At 36.8% G+C, this 21,134-nt stretch overlaps 1 protein-coding gene across 1 annotated transcript in view; it reads right to left on the bottom strand.

Annotated features, from left to right (window-relative positions):
• LOC145679637 (uncharacterized) overlaps positions 1-21,134 on the bottom strand; it is a 327,953-nt gene that overhangs the window by 78,477 nt on the left and 228,342 nt on the right. The window lies entirely within an intron of this gene.

Below are 21,134 nucleotides of genomic sequence, written 5' to 3'. Positions count from 1 at the left end.
CTTCCTTAGTCCAAGTTAAGGGGTATTTATACATATATCCTTAATATAAAAATGTTTATTTTTGCATAATACCTTGCTTAAGGGATCCTAAAGTTCGGAACTTCCCATTGCATATGCCACTGCACTCAGATATTAGTCACCGATCCCGTATACAGCAGAGGCGAGTGAAGTACTACTATCTCGTCTTTAGTGCGGACGATCTGCACTCGATTTCCGAACGATAAATGAGATCCAAATTCATTTACATGTTTGTACAACCTCACTACTATAACGAGTGACATCAAACATCAATAAACAAACCATCCAATTACTAAAATTGAAAATTAATTAACTATTTCGAATTGAAAATTAAGTCCATATTAAAGATTCCTAGGGTTGGGCACGAGACAATTTTCGTGACAAGAGACTTAGATGAGACACGAGCTCTTTGTCTCTTTCATTGTTCAGAAAGTTTCACTATTGGAATCACGTTTCTGAAGAGTAAAATTAAACATTCTCAATAATGAATAGAAGAAAATAATTAAAAATTGCACAAATTATCCTCTGAATAGATTCCATTTGTCTCTGGACAATTGAATTTGATTGAATTATTGTGAATATTATCGCTTTGTCTTTGGACAAAGTTTGCATATTCATTTCTTGAATTTGATTGAATTATTGCGACTATTGTCGCTTTGTCTTTGGACAAAGTTTGTATATTCATTTCTTGAATTCGCTTTGTCTTTGGACAAAGCTTGCATATTCATTTCTCGAATTTGATTGAATTATTGTGACTATTATCGCTTTGTCTTTGGACAAAGTTTGTATATTCATTTCTTGAATTCGCTTTGTCTTTGGACAAAGCTTGCATATTCATTTCTCGAATTTGATTGAATTATTGTGACTATTATCGCTTTGTCTTTGGACAAAGTTTGTATATTCATTTCTTGAATTTGATTGAATTATTGCGACTATTATCGCTTTGTCTTTGGACAAAGTTTGTATACTATTCATTTCATGAATTGATTGAATTATTGTGAATATTATCGCTCTTTACGAAATTTATCTGTTGGCGACAGTTGAGGCTTTGTACCTACCTTAACGTGATTTTTAAAACCAATTCGAAATCCTTATTTCCAACAAACTATTAAAAGTTTCCAAGGTACAATTGCATGAATCTGATCTTTCAAACAGAAATGCCCATTTTTTCATGACTGTAGTGCATATTATATGTGTGTGTGTGTGTGTGTGTGTGTGTGCGTCGGAAAGAGAGAGAGAGAGAGAGAGAGAGAGAGAGAGAGATTAGTGTGAAAATATGTAAAATATATGCACCCTCTCTCAGCATCTAATGGATCGACCATATCGTCTGAGGATGACTCATCGCAATGGATCCAAACAACAACAATCAATCACTTACAAGAATTTCCACTCCTCCCAGCGTTTTTTTTTTTCTGATCTTAAAAGCTTTACTTTCTCCCTCTTAAGTTTAAGCCAATCAGATTCTTCTGATCATAATTCATGACAAGGGGAGGGGGAATAACGTCATCCCATGTTGCAGAGACGAAAAGGGGGTGGTATCACGTATAGAGAATGAAAATAACAAGATATAAGAAAAAAGCTTTTAAAAATTCTGAAATATTGGCAAGATTATTTCTGAATTGGATTCATAATTTTGCAGAAAATGGAGGAGAGTTTGACTTGAATTCTACAGGGTTTGATGCTATACACTCTGCTTATCTTTTAATATATGATTCCTCTTGTCTACTTTTCGCTCTCTTTCCCCTCCCTCCTCTATTTTTATCGTCTCCATTTTTCTTCATCTTTGAATTTTTGCTCCTCTTTTCTTTTCATTTATTGATGCTCAAGAATCGCTACATCACAAAGGGAAGAGTAATGTCCAAATCAATGGCTTCCCTTGAGTTCAGCATGTACACAATAAACTTACAACGATTCACCGACAAGTGCACTGCCAAAATACTGTTATTAAATTACAACGAAGATAGAAATACGATCGATACAATAACAATAATGACTCACTGTTGTTTCAATTTATATCAATACTATTTTATATGAATAGACTTCCTCATCTTGTATTTGTTTATAATTTAAAAATTAATGTTATGCATGAGTATGAAATGTTTTATAGGACTACTTTATCCGTCTGTCTGTCTACAAGTAGCAGAGCAGAAAGTGCAAATGATAGCGATAAGTGGTGTATTCATATGGATTCACCGTTTCAACGTTGATTTAATGCGAAACAGTTATACTTCATTAAATATAGTGGGCAGAAATGAGGAAAGGTTGGCTCTACGGTGGCTCACTAGTAGAACGCTTACCTCTGGTGCCTGGTGTCACTGGTTCGATCCCCGACCTAGTAAATCTGTGGTGGACAACATCATGCTAGTGTGTTTTCTGTTTCCTCCCACTTTCTCATTCCACCAATTATTCCCTCATCATTCGTTTGTTTTAATCATCGTCTCTCCTAGCCTAACGGGTATAATCATGGGACGTTAAACTCGAAGATTTCATTTCAATTTTCATTTTGAAAGCAAAGAGAAAAATTCAGAGATTTCTCCCATCATAAGTTAAAACGTATGACGTGTGAGTAAATATGCGGGTGCTAAGATCATGTGAATTGTTCGCAGATTTAATTCCTAATGTAAGCTCACTTTCCACTGCTCTGAAGTATATAAGCGTAGAACACTAACTGGACTCTTTTGTATTAGTTGTATTATAAAATAAAATATGTCATACCTTTTGAGATATCAAATAATCATGTTGTGTTCCGTAAAAAAAAAAAAAAAAAAAAAAAAATCTTTCACTTTAACGTCCCGTGTTATGACCTTCAAGTTAAGGGAGACGATGATTAGGGCAAATGAATGATGATGGAAGAATTAGTGGAATGAGACAGTGGGAGGTATCGAAATTACCCCGAGAAAACCCAAAGACACGATGTTGTCCACTGGAAACTTACTTAGACGGAGATCGAACCAGGGACCCCACAATAAAATTTTATTGCTACAAGCTGAGAGAAGAAAACTTATCTCAAGTTACTACTGCCTCTTATACAGGGTGTTTCAAAACAACACCGACAACGTTTGGGAGGTGATTCCTGACACCGAGATAAGTCGAAAAGTATAGACCAAACTGGGTGCACAAATGCTTCCTTTCTCGGTTATAAGCTGCCGAAAACGTGAAAAAATGAACTTTAAAGGACCATAGCTCCAATACTATGAGACCTACTGTAGTCGGGTCAAGACTTCATTTAGGAACTAATATGTGTGCTATCCAAAAATACATGTTTCAGAATCTTAATGTGCTCATGCAACAATTTTTATAGAGGGAGTTTGGCTACTGGTATATTATTTAAAGTACTCACCAATTACCTCTATAAAATTTGTTTGCGGAAGTACCACAGGATTCTGAAACATGGATATTTGAATAGGGCATATACTATTTCCTAAGCGAAGTAGGGATGCGCACGAGACGAGTCGAGACACGGCTCTTCCAATAGAGAAATATACAGTGTTCGAGTCGAGACATCACTTTTACAACACATTTTCGAGACGAGACAGCCACAAATCTTGTCTCGTGCGCATCCCTAAAGCGAAGTCTTGACCCGACTGTTGTATGTCCAATACTTTTGGACCTACAGACCTTTAAACTTAATTTTTTTCATGTTTTCGGCAGCCTGTAACTCCGAAAGGAAGCATTTGTGCACCCGGCTTGGTCCATACTTTTCGACTTATCTTGGTGTCAGGAATCACCTCCCAAACGTTGTCGGCGTTGTTTTGAAACATCCTGTATATTGATTGAAATATGTTTATGATTTCTTCCCTTAAATGGAAGCGAAAGTAATAGGTCTAATAATTGTTATTATTGTAAGTGCCTCATTAAGAAAAGTCAAACGTACCACCATATTGAAAAATACAAATGTATTCATGCTTTTTTTTTTAAAAATATAGTAATTTATGCATTTCAATAATTTCAAGAAAAACACAAAAATACATTACTTAAATGTGACACACTTATATGTTTCAGTTGAACTCGTTTCAGTGCGTATTTTCTTATTTACCCGCATTAACGTGTCACTGCAGTTGAATTTGTGCTTTTGTAAACCAATTCTGAACCTACACTCAGTACCATCAGCATTCAAAATGTTTCTTGTTTATCATTAGCAATTTAACCCTGGAAACGTATGCAAGGGAAGAAGAGACCAAAAAAAAAAAAAAAAATCACCTAAGCAATATCTTCGACATTAATTATGTGTTTTTAAGTTACAATATGACCAAACGGCCCATGAATGTTGCAACAAAATGTTTTTTCCACAATTTCAAAAGTCTTGTCCCAGCCATTCGGACTGATAAAGTGTTGTGTACATCTCCGTTAGAAGATGTAGCTTGGGAAAAATATGTTCCCATTCACCTAATTTACAACATGACTTCCAAAGACTATTTCTAAGCTTTTCTGTGCGTTGCAAGCTTTCAGTGGAAACACAAGATCCTATAGAATTGAATGTTTTATGAGCTTACTCTGGCTTTTCAGAAAGAAAAAAAAAAAAAAAAAAGAGCGAAAGTTGTTGAACCTTTTTCAATCACATTAATCGTCTGTTCTTTTTGTCATTTTTTTTTTTTTTTCTAGCGCGATAACTTGCTTTTGCCTTCAGTCTTGAATATAACTTTTTGCTAATATCCCAATATGACTAAAATGCAATTTTCCTTGCATTTACGTCTATGCTTATAATAGAAGTTGGAAATTGTTTTAGTGTGACATGGAGTTTGTATTGAATCAGAGCACCGAAATTAAACACCACCATTTCTACACTTTTCTGTCAATAGTATTGTTTATGGAAGTATGCTGGCTTAGTGGTTCAGTTCTCACCTCTGACATTAGCGCTTGTAGGTTCGATCTCAGATCATGTGAGATAACGAATTCCTACATCTTCATTTCACTAATGTATTTTCATGATTTGTCTTATAGTTGCTCACAAAACGAGAGAGAATTCATTCAACTCCTGACAGAACAAAATAACAATGACGGGGGTCACAGGACCTGAGTCCCTTCTATTCCAGAATATTCGCTATGGTCAGAATAACTATTCTCGATGCAACTATGACATTTAGAACTGCATTTGTAGTTAAATTAACATTCAATCTTTAATTAAATATGACCAATATTTTAAAATAAAAACAAGTTATCCCCTTCTTACATGAAACTTAAGTTTTCTCAATTTCACCGGTAAATAAACCTTTGTCTGTTCAATAAAACGAGATATTTTCTCTCCTACATGCACTTTTAAGTGTTTCTCAATGTCACCATTAGATAAACCCTTGTTTGATCATAAATAAAACAAAGAAATCATCTCCTCCCCTGCATGAAATCTAAGTCACTTTAGTACAACTTTGCTTGACCAATAAAACAAAGCAATTATCTCTTCCCTCTTTCTTAAATTTAAGTTCTTCTCAATGTCATTGATAAATATTACATTCTTTTAATCAATAAAACAGAAATTGACGTAGAAGACCCGTGTTCGATTCTCAGGGGGAGCTCAAGTGTTTCAATTCAAAGTTAAGCTATAGTCTACACCTCATATGAGGCGTTCAGAGCATAAGTGGATCAAGTTCATTTACCAGGTTTGAGAAAAAGAGACATGAAGTTTGTATGTAACGCTTGAGTACATCGAAAAGTGATTTTTTTTTTTTTTTTACATTATGAAAATTATTTACTATATATGTGCATGAATCTTTTAAGCTCTGGAAAGAAATTTACACAAAGTACTTAAAAATGAAGTATGTCGAAAATGATCAAAAGTGGACCTGATTCTCTTGTGCATTAAACGCGTCATATAGCCTCGGTGCTAAAAGGAACGCTTAACCCCCATCCGACCAACCAAACTACAGAAATTATCTACTTGCTCTTCATGAAATTGAAGTTTTTCGCAACGTCATCAGTAAAACAAAACTCTTATTTGATCAATAAAACAAAGCAATTATCTCCTTGCTCTTCATGAAGTTTTTCTCAACGTCATCAGTAAAACAAAACTCTTATTTGATCAATAAAACAAAGCAATTATCTCCTTGCTCTTAATGAAATTGAAGTTTTTCTCAAAGTCATCAGTAAAACAAAACTCTTATTTGATCAATAAAACAAAGCAATTATCTCCTTGCTCTTCATGAAATTGAAGTTTTTCTCAACGTCATCAGTAAAACAAAACTCTTATTTGATCAATAAAACAAAGCAATTATCTCCTTGCTCTTCATGAAATTGAAGTTTTTCTCAACGTCATCAGTAAAACAAAACTCTTATTTGATCAATAAAACAAAGCAATTATCTCCTTGCTCTTTATGAAATTTACATTTTTCTCAATATCATCAATAATTATACCTTTGCTTGATCAATAAAACAAAGCAATTACCTTCTCCCATACATGAAAGTTTCAGTCTTCTTCAATGTCAACGACAATACACCTTTGTTTGGTCGCAAAAACAAAGCAAGTAACTCCTTCCCCTACATGAAATTTAAATTTTATTTTCAATGTAATCTATAAATACCCCTTAGTTTTTATTAATACGAGAAAGCAGTTATCTACTTTCCTACACGAAATTTAAGTTGTTCCCAATGTCATTAAAAAAATAACCGTTTCCCTAGTATCAACAAAACAAAAAAATTATCTCCTTTCCTTTATGAAATTTAAGTTATTTTAAATGTCACCGATAAACACACATTTGCTATATCAGCAAAACAATATAATTACTTTCTCCGATACATGATGTCTAAGTTTTCTTCAATGTCAGTGACAACATATCTTTGTGTGATCAATAAAATAAAACAATTATCTCATCTTCTTCATGAAATTTTAAGTTCGGATGTCAGCAAATCTTTGTTTGATCAACCAGAAAAGTAATTTACTTTTCTAACAAAATACTTTAACCTCGCTGTTATAAGACAAAAGCTTAGTCACAAAATAAAATGCAAAAATCCAATTTATGGAAACTTCATGACAAGAAGTTATGGAAAAAACAAGAAGTTATTTCACATCTTTTTACGAAAAAGAAAAAAAATAATCAAGACGAGTTTCAAATTTTGTTTATCACAACAAGAAAAGAGAAACAAATTTACACAACATAACAGAACTCAAGAAATACAATTTCAGAATCTCATCTTTGCCTTTCCATTTCTATAAAACTTATACAATTATCAAAAGACACAGAAACAAGTTTTACCGACCAAGTGGATGGAAGTTGGTAAAATTGCAAAAACTTTTCGTTAAGATTGCTCACTGTGTAAATATGGACTTTTGTGAAGTGACACCCCCCCCCTGCTTCCCTGGCCCCTCAGTTTCTAATTCTCTATCTTCGCCCTCTCCCCCCTCCCACTATTCCAAAGCCTTGACTCCTCCTTAAGATCATCATTACAGCAGCCCTTGTCAGTTTTCCGGTTTGTAGAACACGATACCATGAGCAGAAGAATAGTATTAACTTCATAAAAGATCCAATTAGGTAAAATAAGATAGGGTGAGGAATTGTGGGTAAAGCTCTTTTTATCCTTCACGCCCACCTTGTCAATGTTTCGGAGTTCTATAACTTCCTTCTTCAGAGACGACAGAATTCCTTGTTCGTTCTTAGAAGACCCTCTTCTCATGAAGACAAACTTTGTAAAAGGGGGGAATATGATATTATAGGCCATTCTTATGCGGTGCGTCACAAAACATTATGTGAATCGCTTTGGTTCAAGTTGACGATAGTTTAGAATCTCGTATTTTCATTTTCTTTTTTCTTACTTTTGAATACCGATAGTAGTGGATCAAATCTGATAATAATGAAAATATCGAATTTGATATTTCGACTCATATCATATACGTTCAATGAAGACATCGAACATACATGCTCGGTATTTTTCTATGTCTTGTCCATCTGTGAACATAAGTTCAATGGTCTAAAGGCCACGAAATTCGACGTATTGAGATCAAATGTTAAAATTTTAAAGTTATTATACAAGGTGTCCGAGAAGTCTCAGTATCTCTGTGTTTTGAGTACGTATTACAGAACAATGTTAATGTAATGTTACTTGTGCTATTGGCATCAGTGCTTTCACGATCACAGATAATACTGTCTAGTATCCCTTCTTTGAAGCACTGTCTGGTAGAGACCTGCATGGGCGGGCCAACTCTACTATTTCTTTGGGCCGGGCTAGGCTTGGGCGGGCCGACATTGTTATTTCTTTGGGCCGGGCCGGGCTTGAGCTGGCCGACACTGATTTCTCTTCAGGTCTGGCCGGGCTGGGCCCGATCAATTGCAATTCTTTAACAATTATTGACTTTCGTTAAACGATAATTGGAATAAAGCCAGACGTTGAAGAAGTGTGTCCGTGAAAAATGTTACAAAGAATGCAATAGCTATTTACAATTTGTGTTGCTTAGCGGCTCCACTTTCACTATAGAGGATTGCAGGCATTATGCGGTAAATTGAGCTCTGACCTTGACCTTCACTGAACTCAAAATATAACAAGAAGGGGTGGGAATGTTTTGCCTGTCGCTAAACAATATTGCCATCTTCACTTTATGCTAAAAATCAATTAAGTTATATTTTTGTTACAGGGAATGGAGTTTTTGTTCTCTCGATGACAGGCAAAGTTCTAGGAGGCAATGGTACCATTCGGGAGGCAAGCGTCAGGTTGTGAACCAGAGATTAGAAAATGTTTCTGAGGGTTAGGTCAAATTTAGTACTAAATTTTGAGAAAGATTGGGGCTCGAGCTAATTTAAAAAAAAAAATCAGGCCGGGGTCGGGCCAAAAATTTTAAAATTTATCGGGCCCGGGCCGGCCTTGGGCCAAGAATTTTAAAAAGTTATCGGGCCGGGCCGGGCTCGGGCCGAAAATCTCCAAATCTTTTCGGGCCCGGGCTGGGCCGGGCCTAGGTACGTTCGGGCTGGATCGGGCTCGGGCCGAAAAATTCGGCCCGTGCAGGTCTCTACTGTCTGGTACCCCTGCTTTCAAGGTTACATGAAGTATTTCAGTTGTGAAGCTGAGATGGAGTGCGTCAAGATTTATAAGTGGGTCAGTGGGTCGTGGTCAACACTGATTGCTATAAAGTATATTCATAGATAGACAGATAGTTAAAATTGTTTTCTGCATAAATTAAATGTCCCAAGTTTTCCATCTCCACTCTAACCCCTCTACTTAAATCGGAAGTGGTAGAAATCTAGTACAACTTACGTTTTCAATAGTGAGAAAATATCACGTCATATTCTACATGTGGTGTACACGTGGCGCTGCCACATTATTATTATTATTATTATTATTATTATTATTATTATTATTATTATTATTTAACTATTATCATCTTGCTTCTTCTTCTTGCTGTTCACAGAGTTTGTTATATCTTCACATATTATTTTTGTTCTGACATTTTTCTTCGTATTTTGCACGCACAACTAAAACTTTTTTTTTTAGACATACATTTTTCTTGTAACCATTAACTTACTTCCGGTAATATTAATAAAATTTTACTCTCTTTTCCCAAGCTCAATGATAGCATTTCCTGGAAATTAAGAGAGAGCAGAAAATGTAATGTACATTTGCTGCAATATGTATGTGCACACGGTATATATAGCTAAACCCGTATTGTAACTTCTTAAGAGGAACTAAGGTTAGATGTTTACAATTTAAGTAAAATCTCCAATACATTATTATTTTTTATGAAGTGCTACAAAGATCAATTTTAATTAAGATTTGTCATTTTTCCGTAATAGGGAAAACACTTTTTAAAACTTACAGTGAAAAGAATTATACGTAATACTTTATTTATTTATTCTGATCTTCTTTACTTGAAAACGCAATAGCGACTGTCGACCCCACAGGAAATATTTGTCGTGGGCGTCAATTTTGGGAAGCGCGTCTCACATAGCCTTGCTGCTGAAAGGGACGCTAAACTCAAAAATCAAATGAAATCAATATAGGTGAGAACATTCAGGCACAACATGGACTCAAAGAGACGAATTTCTCTCGATATCGTCGAGAACATTCAAATAAGACAAAAACTCGAAGAGATTAGAATTTATTTCAATATGGTGAAAACAATCAGACAAAACAAGAACTCAAATACATTAGAATTTTTCGCAATATCGGAGAAAACACTGACAATATATTAACTCAAAGAGATTTGAATTTCAATCAATATCGGCAAGAACACTCATACAAGACAGGAACTCGAAGAGATTAGAATTTTTCAACATGGTGAAAACAATCAGACAAAACAAGAAACTCAAAGAGATTAAAATTTCTCTTAATATCGGCGAGAAAACTCACGTCACACACACTGGTGAAGAGATTAGAATATCTCTCAATATCGTGAAAACAAGACAAAAGAAGAACTCAAAGAGATTAGAATTTCTGTCAATATTGAAATAAGAAAACTCATACAAGACAGGAACTCGGAGAGATTAGAATTTTTCAAGATGGTGAAAACAATCAGAGAAAACAAGAAATTCAAAGAGATTAGAATTTCTCTTTAATACCGCCGAGAACACTCAGATAAGACATGAACTCGAGTTTCTCACAATATAGCGTTTAATTGATGCTGGTCTATTTAACATCACACATTCAAACACAAGTTTGCAATTTGAAACTAAAATAGGATTATTTTTCTTTCTTCTTTTTTTTTCGGTTGGGAAGGCGAAGTGGGATCCGAACTTTCTATAACAGCAACGAACATCCTGCGAGAGGAGGAGAGAACGCGAACTATGAGGCAAGATCTGTGAGAAGAGCAGCTCCCGGGACGAAGATTCGAACTCGTTATTGTACCTCCTGGACCAGCGATAACACAAACTGAAAATCGCGCCTGCTGGAACGGAAGTTGCAGAATTTCCTTCCTTCAGAACCCCCCCCCCTCCTCCGATCTCGTATTTGGGTGATCCCAAATGGAAGTATAACCACCTCCCATCCCCTTCGAAGTTCCCAGAACAGGAAATGGCGTGACTATTTTCTACCTTCTTTTCTTAAACGAAAAGAAAAAAAATACAATGTAGGAATACGCAAGATCGTTCATGAAGTTCTAACGGGAAGTTCTAAGGGAACGAACCCCGAATTTCCTCCAAAAGGAAGGAGGATGGGTGAGTCTTTTACAGTTTGCTAAGGAATATTTTTGTGGCAATACTATATATATATATATATATATATATATATATATATATATGTGTGTGTGTGTGTGTGTGTGTAATATTGTGTGTGCATACTCCAGTTGCAGCATGAGAGGCATATTTCCCAATGGGTTCTACTTGCTATTACGCACAAACGCCCTTATCTCCTGTTCGTAGCTGCTGCTTCTATAACAAGCCCCCTCCTTGTAGCCGGCCCCTCCCCAAAACCGGAACTTTCCACTTCCTGGCTTTCTTACACATTCCTCTCTCTCTCTCTCTCTCTCTATTTCCCTTCCTCTCTGGAACAAGCATGATTGGATTTTAGTCCCTGAGAGAAAATTCTTTTCCACCAAAAAAAGACAAGAACGAAAGAAACAAAATGAAATGAAAAATAATATTTTTTCATACTTTTCTTGCGAAAAAGTCTCAAACGAACATTCAAACTATGAGGATGGGTCTGGAGAATTCTTATCCCTTTACCACGAAGAAATTGGTATCAGATAACAGTGATATTTATTTGTCCATATACTCTTGTTTTGTTACTTATTGGGACGAGGTCAAAACTGGGACACTTATTATATTTTGTTTGCAGATGATATGGCGCCTGTTTGCAGAATCTGAGAAAAAAAATCAATAAGATGTTAAAAAGTTTGAGGAAAGGCTGTGAAGAATATGGGATGAAAATAAATGTTAGAAAGACATGGTGATTGGAACGATGTGGTCGGTGTCAAATGTAGATTAGAAGGGGAGAAAATAGTATAAGTATCTAGTTTTCGATACCTAGGTAGTATTATTAGAGACGATATGAAGTGTGAACGTGAAATAAAAATAAGGATAGGAATGGCGTATGAAGACTTTAGAAGAAAGAGTATTTTGCGGGGCCTTGAGTAAAGAGTTGAGAAAAAGACTCATAAAATGCTTCGTGCGGAGTGTTGTGCTGTATGGGTCAGAAACATCAACATTACACAAAAATGATGAAAAGCGTCTTGAAGCTTTCAGAGTATGGGTGTAGAGAAGAACGGAGAGAATTAACTGGGTCGAGCGGAGAAATGGTGGAGGAGAAAAGAACAATTTTATGTATTATTAAGAAGAGGAAGGGAAACTGGTTGGGACATTGGCTAAGAAGGAACTGTATCATGAGGGACGTGCTAGAGGGTATGGTGGCAGGAAAAAGAGAGAGACGGCGAAGGAGATTACAATTAATAGAAGATATCAAAGCAAAAAAAAAAAAAAAAAAAATAGTGCTTAAAGACGAAGAGGTTAGCGGAAGACCTTGGAGCATGGAAGCTTATCAGTTGCGGCAAGTGACCTTCCAATAATGGCAGAATGCCTATGATGATGACTAATAACCAAGTTATTGTATTAAATATTGTAAATGAAACGCAAACTTCAACATAGCGACCTACGAATATATCCAGCGGTGAAAGAAGGCGAAATGATCAACAGAACTGCCTCATAATTATAAAATTGGTGCAGTGAGATTAGGAGAAATAAAATTAAATGAAATTTCTAGTTTTGCGTCCCACGATTAAACTCTTTTAAGCTAAAGGAGACAATTGGTTAATGAAGATGAATGATGATGGAATAGTTGGTGGAATGAGAAATTGGGAGGAACCGGAATAAATCTTAAAAGTAATGGAAGTAGGTTAATCTATGGTAGCTGGTTACATCCCTGTATACAATACACGATGTGTTCAGTTATCATTACAATTTGTAAAAGTAATGGAAGTGGGTTAATCTATGGTAGCTGGTTACATCCCTGTATACAATACATGATGTGTTCAGTTATCATTACAATCTGTAAAAGTAATGGAAGTGGGTTAATCTATGATTATTATATGAGTATAGACCCATAGCACGAAAGCATTGCTTAAATTTTCCTTTTACGTAATTTACTTACAAGAAAATTCAGAATCGAGGGGCCAGCTAGAAATGCAATGAAACCAAAGAAGTTACGGAACCTGGCAATGGTAGATCGAAATCCAAAAAGAGGAAATACATATGTGAGAGGAAGAAGAAGAAGAAGAAGAAGAAGAGAGGAATGAGAAAAAGGAAAGAAAGAAACTGATAAAGAAAAGAACGAGAGAGAGGAAGTCGGAGACCAAAAATTTAATAATTTCAGCCATTTTCGTGTAGCAGCTGTGCACTAAGTTTTGTAGAAGCAATCTCATCATTTCCCCCCTCCCCTAACCCCTAGAAACATTCAAATCCCTTTTTCCTTTCTCATCCCCCTTTGGTGTCTCTTGGTTTGAGTCCCTCCCCCCAATGACTTAATTAGTTTCCATTTGTCTTAGGATTATTCCACCGGGAGACACACAAAGGAAGATTTGCTTCATTAAAGAAAGAAAAAGAAAGGAAAAATACAATCCACCAGAAACAGATAAAAGAAGAAAAAATTACATATTAACAAGAAAGTATAGAATAAAGCCTTATAAACAAATTCAAGATTGAGGCACAGAACGTAAAAGAAACCAAGACGAATCCAAGCATTGAAAATGGTGGAGCAGAATCGTGTTTCACAATAAACCACGTCAAACATCAATGATATTGTAGACGGTATAGTGCGTTTCTTCAACCGAAGTGCAGTTCATATATAGAGAATGCCGATTTCTACGTATGGTGGCTCCTGCCGTAAATAAGTCATCGTCTGGCCATACGGGAACTTTTGGAATACACCCCCGATAACTAAATGGCCAACCACGCCCTTCATTTCAAACAATTAACAGTTGCTTGTCAACTCCACGTGGAGTCTTAGTTGCCACAGTTTCAAACGCTGTTCTTTAAGTTAGAGCCTTTTTATTTCAAGTGTGCCCCTGCTGGTGCTGCTGTCGATGTGTGTTTTCTCATATCTCCCTCGAAAGAGGAGGGACAAGTTGCTGTGGCCGCGAGATCTTTCGATGGTTGGCTGCTGACAGGGTTGCCAGATTGAATTATTTCACGAGGCCCACTGTCTTGTTAGCCATTCTAAGTAGGCTACGATTTTCACTCGCCTAAGCCAAACGACTGAATGACAAATTGGCAACGCAGGCGAGGTCATTCACTTCCTTTCCCAAAGCAAACGGAAGGTTTCCTCCGTCAGACGGTAGCGGGGATCGGGCTGAAGTATGTTTCACATGTTTTCCGAGGGCACACTTGAAATAGAAAGGCTCTACTTGTTCTAACATTGCCTGACATCTGTTTCATATTAGCTATGGCATTGGAAAGAAAGTACGTACATAGTGGGTGGGTGTAAATGCGGTCAAAAGAGGGATGGAGGGAGAAAGGAATGTTGTAAAAATCAGCATTGGAACTTGAAAGAAATTTGCCGAACTGCACTCCTGTTGAGTGAACGTACTATAGCCCAAAGTTTCTGACCAATCTAGGTGATAGGAAAGGAGGCACATGGTGACTCAGTGGTAAAATACTTATCTCTGGTGCGAAGGGTCTCTGGTTCGGTTCCAGACCATGTAAGTTTGTGATGGGTAACATCGGGTCCGTAGATTTTTCTAGGGTTTCTTTCACTTCGTCACGCTTTCCTAATGCACCAATTATTTTATCATCATTTAATTTAATTTATCATCCGGGTACTTTAGCCTACAGGGTGTACCACTAGAAATTACTGAGTGATAACCCTTACGATAAGCAAACACTATTTGTTCCAGTGAAAGAAAATGGCAACCCAACACGTTTGTACTGATTAATGACACAATAGCGAAAAAAAATTAAGCCCAAAGCAATAAAAATTGGGGCTTGATAAAAAAAAAAAAAACGAAGAAAAGAAAAAGGCAAGGGTTTCTGAAAATAAAATTTGGAAAATGTTTAATTTAAAGATTCAATTTTTTTTTTAAAAAAAAAACTGAAACACTCAGGGTTGTATTTAAACATGCTCTATTTAACAGACTGAAGACATAAAACTGTTGACAACTAGCACATGAAATTTGATACAAACAAAATTAAGCTTTCTGGGTTTTTACATCCCACGATTATGCCGTGTAGCCTAAGGGAGACGTTGATGAAGAGAAATGAATAAAGCGGTGTAATGAAGAAAGTGGGATAAAACGAGAAAACCCTAAGAAAACCCACGCGTTCCTGGTTCGATCCCATCCCAAAGACCACTTGGTGCGAGATGGGATCGAACCAGGAACCCAATGCACCAGAGGCGAACGCTCTACTACTGAGTCACTGTGGCTCCCCCAGTCGACACAAAGAATGTTCAGATTATACATTAGAAATTTGCAGTGGGACTCCTATTCCTGTAGGCGGAGATAAAGCAGAAACTGTCCTCTTCCCTTTGGCTTATCCAATTTGTATCATCTTTACTTAGAGAACAAGTGACTAACAAAACTTCTGTTGAAACGTGATCCCAGATATGTTCCCCAATGAAATATATTGAATGAAATGGTTCGGAAACTGTTTCATTTATTTATTTATTTGTCATCAAGACAACAGAGAGGCATAAGCCTAATTATAGTGTTGGTGTATTACAAAATAAATTTACAATAGTTTTCTTAAACATATATTCACATTACATATGTGAATTTCTTTGTGTTCGACACATATTTTGTTATAAGAAGAGCATATTCTCCAGATTGGTGATTTCAGTAAAATTTTAGTTCTTTCTTATTTGCAATAGAACAAGCCAGAGTTATCAGTACGAGTTATAAGTGTCGGAACACGAAAATTTAATGTCGATATCAGATCCGTACAATTAAACTCCTTTTTTTACTACACCAAGAAATATCAGATCTGTCATGTTTCGCCTTTGTTCAAGTGTAGGGATGAAGAAGTTGTCTATTAATGTTAGATAGTTTTCATAAGTTGGATAGATTCCAGTTCTCTTTTGTGTCGAGTATTGATAAATTTAGATTGGACTTTTCTTCCAGTTGGTGTCGGTATTGCTGTTGTGACACGTTCCAGATCACAGCAGCATATTCCAGTTTTGATCAGACATAGGAATAATTCATTTTTGTTAATGTAGTAATATTATTAAATTCTTTTCCAATTTTAATCATGAACAATAATATATTAAGAAATTCATTAACTATGTTCTCTATATGGTTATTAAATGTCAGTTTGCTATTATATTGTAACTCCAAGATCTTTGACTGAATAGATCTGATTCATCACATAATTAAAGTCTATTTGATTTTTGTTTCTAGTAAACAATAATGTTACATTAATCAGGCAAATCCTTTTAAACACAGGAAAGAGTAGATTCTCAAACCACATTTAAAAAAATGTTTGAGTTTTAATGTAGCTTTCCAGTCCCGGAACTATATGATAAGAGACTACAGCTGAAAGTGGAATCCGAATCAAACGTAATCTCACAGGGCTCGAATCCAGGTCTACTGCACCAAAACTATAAAGCTAACTATTAACCACAAGAGATTTCTGGATGTACTTGATTCAAACTTATTATAGAGCACATATCTATTTTACGTTTTGACTTTGATGACAGGACTAAAGTTAAATAACCTATCAATCATGTCATCTACATAGAAATAACTTAGAAGTGCATTAAAAATGCATACAAATGAATAATTTGACACTTTAAAGTGTGAGAAGTTTATTGATACACTTACATGTGTCATAATGACACATTTAAATGTATTTTACTTCGAATTTATGCATATTATCATGTCATTTAAGTAAAAAAAAAATGGTGTTCCGCATGAGTCTAAAGAGATTTCGAAAGAAAAATGAGGGGGATTTTTTGTTAACAAAAGCCAACAACAATTCTTTGAAACAAGAGCAAGATTTTTTATTTTTATTTTTTTAAATGTCACCTATAGTTGGTTTTCTTTGTTCTAATGTGTATAGAAGAGTCGCTGCACGGACAATTACGTCCACTATCGCACCAACGGCAATTTCAGTTAATATAGATGTAACGGAAATAGTCATACAGGGAGAGACGGAGCAATCAACCTTTATCTACGTTCCGCGTCGCCATTTTGCATCTACAGCACACAATTCACTCTTCAGAGCGAGCAAATGCAGAAAAGCTAAAATTTATATATATATGTACTATAATATGCGAGGAGCTATGAGGGAGACAGAGGAGGGAGGGTGATGAGGGAAGTAGCGATATAACGGAATCATAGAACGTTTGCCATTTTCAATTGATGTGCTGGTGCTTTTCTCGCTGGTGCTTTTGTTTTCAAACTGGTGAAACGTGTACCCCCCAACATCCCGGTTCTGCAACATAGACAGAACACTCATAATCACACAAATAGGCTTATATTCTGTGTCAAAAACAAAAAAAGAAATATCTCTGACACAAATGTTATAAAAAGCAATGCAGCACAATTTACTGTTCTCTACTTCCTGCATTTGTACGCCCCCCTCCGCCCCGCAATTGCCCCCTCAACATCACAATTCTCTCAATTCGAATGGCTCTCGTCTTGTATTCAGAGAGAAAAAATGCATATTAAGTGTGTAAATTATGGACAAAGATAATCATTGTTGCCTACTGAAATAAAATGGCTGTCTCTTTCACAACACATTATTAATGTCTGTCATAAAATGACACCATTAGAATTCCAACTGAATATAAGCCTCATTACTTTTCTACGGTTTTTTGATATTTAAGAATCGAACATTAGGTTATACATACAAGGATATGTCGCAATTAATATTATTGGTTTTTAATTCTTTCACTGAATATTATTTTTTAGAACAATTGGTTTGCTTTTTTTGAACGAAAATTTATATTCTTCATTTTTCTTGTTTTATTTTCTCTTTCATGCAGTCTTGTTCAACTATTCCTGGCTATCAATCTGTCTTTATAATATATGACATTTTAACGAGAAGTTGGTGCGCAGTTTTCTTTTTCGCAAGACTGTACATATGTGAGAGTATTTTGGTTACTTATAACCAAGATTTCAGATAAGCTGGAAAAGCAGTTTTACGCTGGATGAGAAGGAATTCCGAAGAAAATAAGCCAAAATATATGTTTATTATTGTCGACATTCTCATTGTGGAACTAGAGAAAAATCATTCAGAAAACTAACGTGACCTGCTACAATATTCGAACTCTGTACCACCTGATTAATTAGGAAGTAATAATGCTAATAGTTCAACATGACTTCCTATGGCGTTCAAAGGCAGGGTTTAGAGTTCCCTCTAAACGGTCTTAGCAAATGAGAAGTTTACGATGTTGCCAAAAAACGAGATATATCCGTCACATGCTTGTATTGTCGTGTGTCTGCCTGACCACACCCCTTTATTAGTACGTGGCAATGTCGCTCCACAGCCTTCCTTATATTCACTAATACACACGCTATCGAATGTGCCACTACACACGCCTCAGATTAATACTAGAGATGACCACAAACTTCCGGTTCCGGCGGAACCGGTTCCAGACTTGGACCCGAAAACCCGGTTCCAGAATCGGATCTTAGGAACCGGTTCCAGACTTGGACCCGAAAACCCGGTTTCAGAATCGGATCTTAGGAACCGGTTCCAGACCTGGATCCGAAAACCCGGTTCCAGAACTGGATCTTAGGAACCGAAAGCCCCCAAACACCCGTAAAGGAGGCACGAAGTTCACCTTCAAAACCCTGCAAAGAGGACTACGTGCTTGTGCCCTTCCCGCCCAGACCCGCTTGTTCCCTTCCTGCCCAGACCCGCTTCTGCATCCCAGAAAAAAAATTTGGTCCACCAGTGGGTGTTTAGCTAAATAAGTTTGCCAGTTTGCCTGTTTAGCCAATAAGTTTGCCAGTTACCCAGTTTGCTTAGCCAAATGACACAAGCGGACTCCGCCTGGGCGCCTGCCTGTCTCTTCCACCATTTTACCTAGCACACTGTTCACAGCCTGCCAGCAGGTCGAGTTTAGCATAGGGATGGCCACAAAGTTCCGGTGGAATCGGTACCTGGATGAACCGGTTCTTGGAGATCCGGTTTTCAGAACCATTTCTGAAACCGGTTCCAGACCTTGATACGAAAAACCCGGTTGTGGAACAGGATCTTTTAGAACCGGATCCGTTCAGAGCTGAAAACCGGTTCCACCAGGAACCTGTTCCGGCCATCCCTAATTAATACTCCTAGGAGTCTCGATGACTTCTATTTTCGTGATGTCTATTGAGTCCTCTTGTCGTTATTTGTGGTATTCTAGACTAAGGTTTGTGGTAAGTATATCGAGTACTCTTGCCGTTATTGGTGCCTTTCTAGACCAACGTTTGTAGTAAGTATATTCAGTGCTTACCAAAATTAGCTATCTAGGGTTTAAAAAAATGTAAAATGAGCTATTTACGAAGGCTCTGATTTTTTTGCTTGGGGGGAGGCTGTGAAAGGAAGATAGCAACACTACTACGGTTTCCCTGCTCAACAACAAAAGTTGCATCCGTAGATAGAACATTAAAATACAGCGACTTTTGGGGAGCGACACAATGGCAAAAGTCGTGAGCACAAAAAGGGATCTTTCCTACTACTGTATGATACTACAGTTCCTTTAATTCTTAATTCTTAATTTCTTTCTTCTTTAATTTGATTGAACATTGAGTAGAGAAGAAGCATTAGAAATACTTCTGTTATGTAAATATTGTATCTGCTGCATGATTTGGTAGAATTGCTGTCCAGAATTTAAAATGCAAAATACGTAAAATTACACCAAAGAGCAAATAGGAAGAAGCTAATGACAACAGTACTTGCCCTGTCTCTAAAGACTCGACGCAGAATAGAATTTCCTCGTTCTTTCTCCCAGAGAATTTCCTTAACATATGCAAGTGCTTCCGCATCATGCAGGAGTTTGTTATTTCTTAGTCCTCGCCCCAGCCCCGGCCTCAGAGAAGTTTTAGTATGTGTACAATCAACAGAAATACGTTTTGAAAGAAGACTGTTAGTTTTTCTTTTACTTTTTCACAAGAGGGCATGAAAACTCCCTGGTACTTATGCAACTACGTATTACTTAAATTGAGGCGAAGAGGTAATTTCTATGAAACCAACTAACATGAATAGAAGTTACAGTAAATCTCATTATATGCATGCTGATAACATTTTCTTTCTATAGGTTCACTGCATGGTATTGTTTTTTTTTTAATTTACGCTAGAGAGAGAAATTATGTACCAAATTATGTTTTCATTATTTGAAGTGGGGGCACGGTGGCTCAGTGGTAGAGCGCTTACCTCTCCTGTAAGGGATCCCTAGTTCGATCCCCGGACAAGTAAACTTGTGGTGGACAACATGGTATATTTTCTCGGAGCACTCCCGTTTCCTTCCACAATCTCATTGCACCGATTCGTTTATAATCATTCATTTGCCTTTATCATTCGTCTTCCTTAGTCCAAAAGGCATAATCGTGGGACGTTAAACTGAAAGATCTCATTTCATTATTTGAAGTATTATTTCCACATCAGTTCTCAGTAAAAGCACAGTTCATATTAATATCTCTTTTCAATAATAAGACTACATGAGACGTGATCCTACACCTTATATGGGATCCGAGTCACATAGGCGATCCCCCAGAAATTTTGTAGGGAAGAGGGAGGAGCGAACACTACAAGACACTACATCTATTGAACTGTTGTTATTCTACATCCGAAAAAACAAATCCATAAGTATAAAGGTACCTAAGAAACTTCTGTCGCTTTTTGCTGTCTGTATTCCATTGGCCCTCACACCGTGAGTTGAATGCGAATGGAGATAAGGCAAAGGTCAGTTGTTGGTGTGCGTATATCCAACATACTACTTGGTTGTGGCAGTTAAGTTACACCGTGAACTTGCGTAAGGACAGAGTGAGCATGGGACCTCTACAGAGATTCATAAGGGCGTTTATGTTGTACGAGTTCAAACTGGGGTCAAACGCAGCTGCAGCGGGGCGTAAAATATGACAAGCCTTTGGTGAGGGTATCGTGACTACGCGGACAGTGCAGCGGTGGTTTAACAAGTTTGAGGACGGTGACGAAATACTCGAAGGCGTACACGTGCCGGGAGACCAACACATGTACAAAATGAAGATCTTCAGCGAGCTATTGAAGTGAACAGTTGCCAGACATGTGACGAATTAGGACTACAATTCAGTGTGAGTGGAGAAACCGTTCGGC

The sequence above is a fragment of the Thermobia domestica genome, chromosome 2 (genome assembly GCF_964235325.1).
Source record: "Thermobia domestica chromosome 2, izTheDome1.hap1.1, whole genome shotgun sequence".
Lineage (NCBI taxonomy): Eukaryota > Metazoa > Arthropoda > Insecta > Zygentoma > Lepismatidae > Thermobia > Thermobia domestica.
This window is presented reverse-complemented; position numbering and strand designations above follow the sequence as displayed.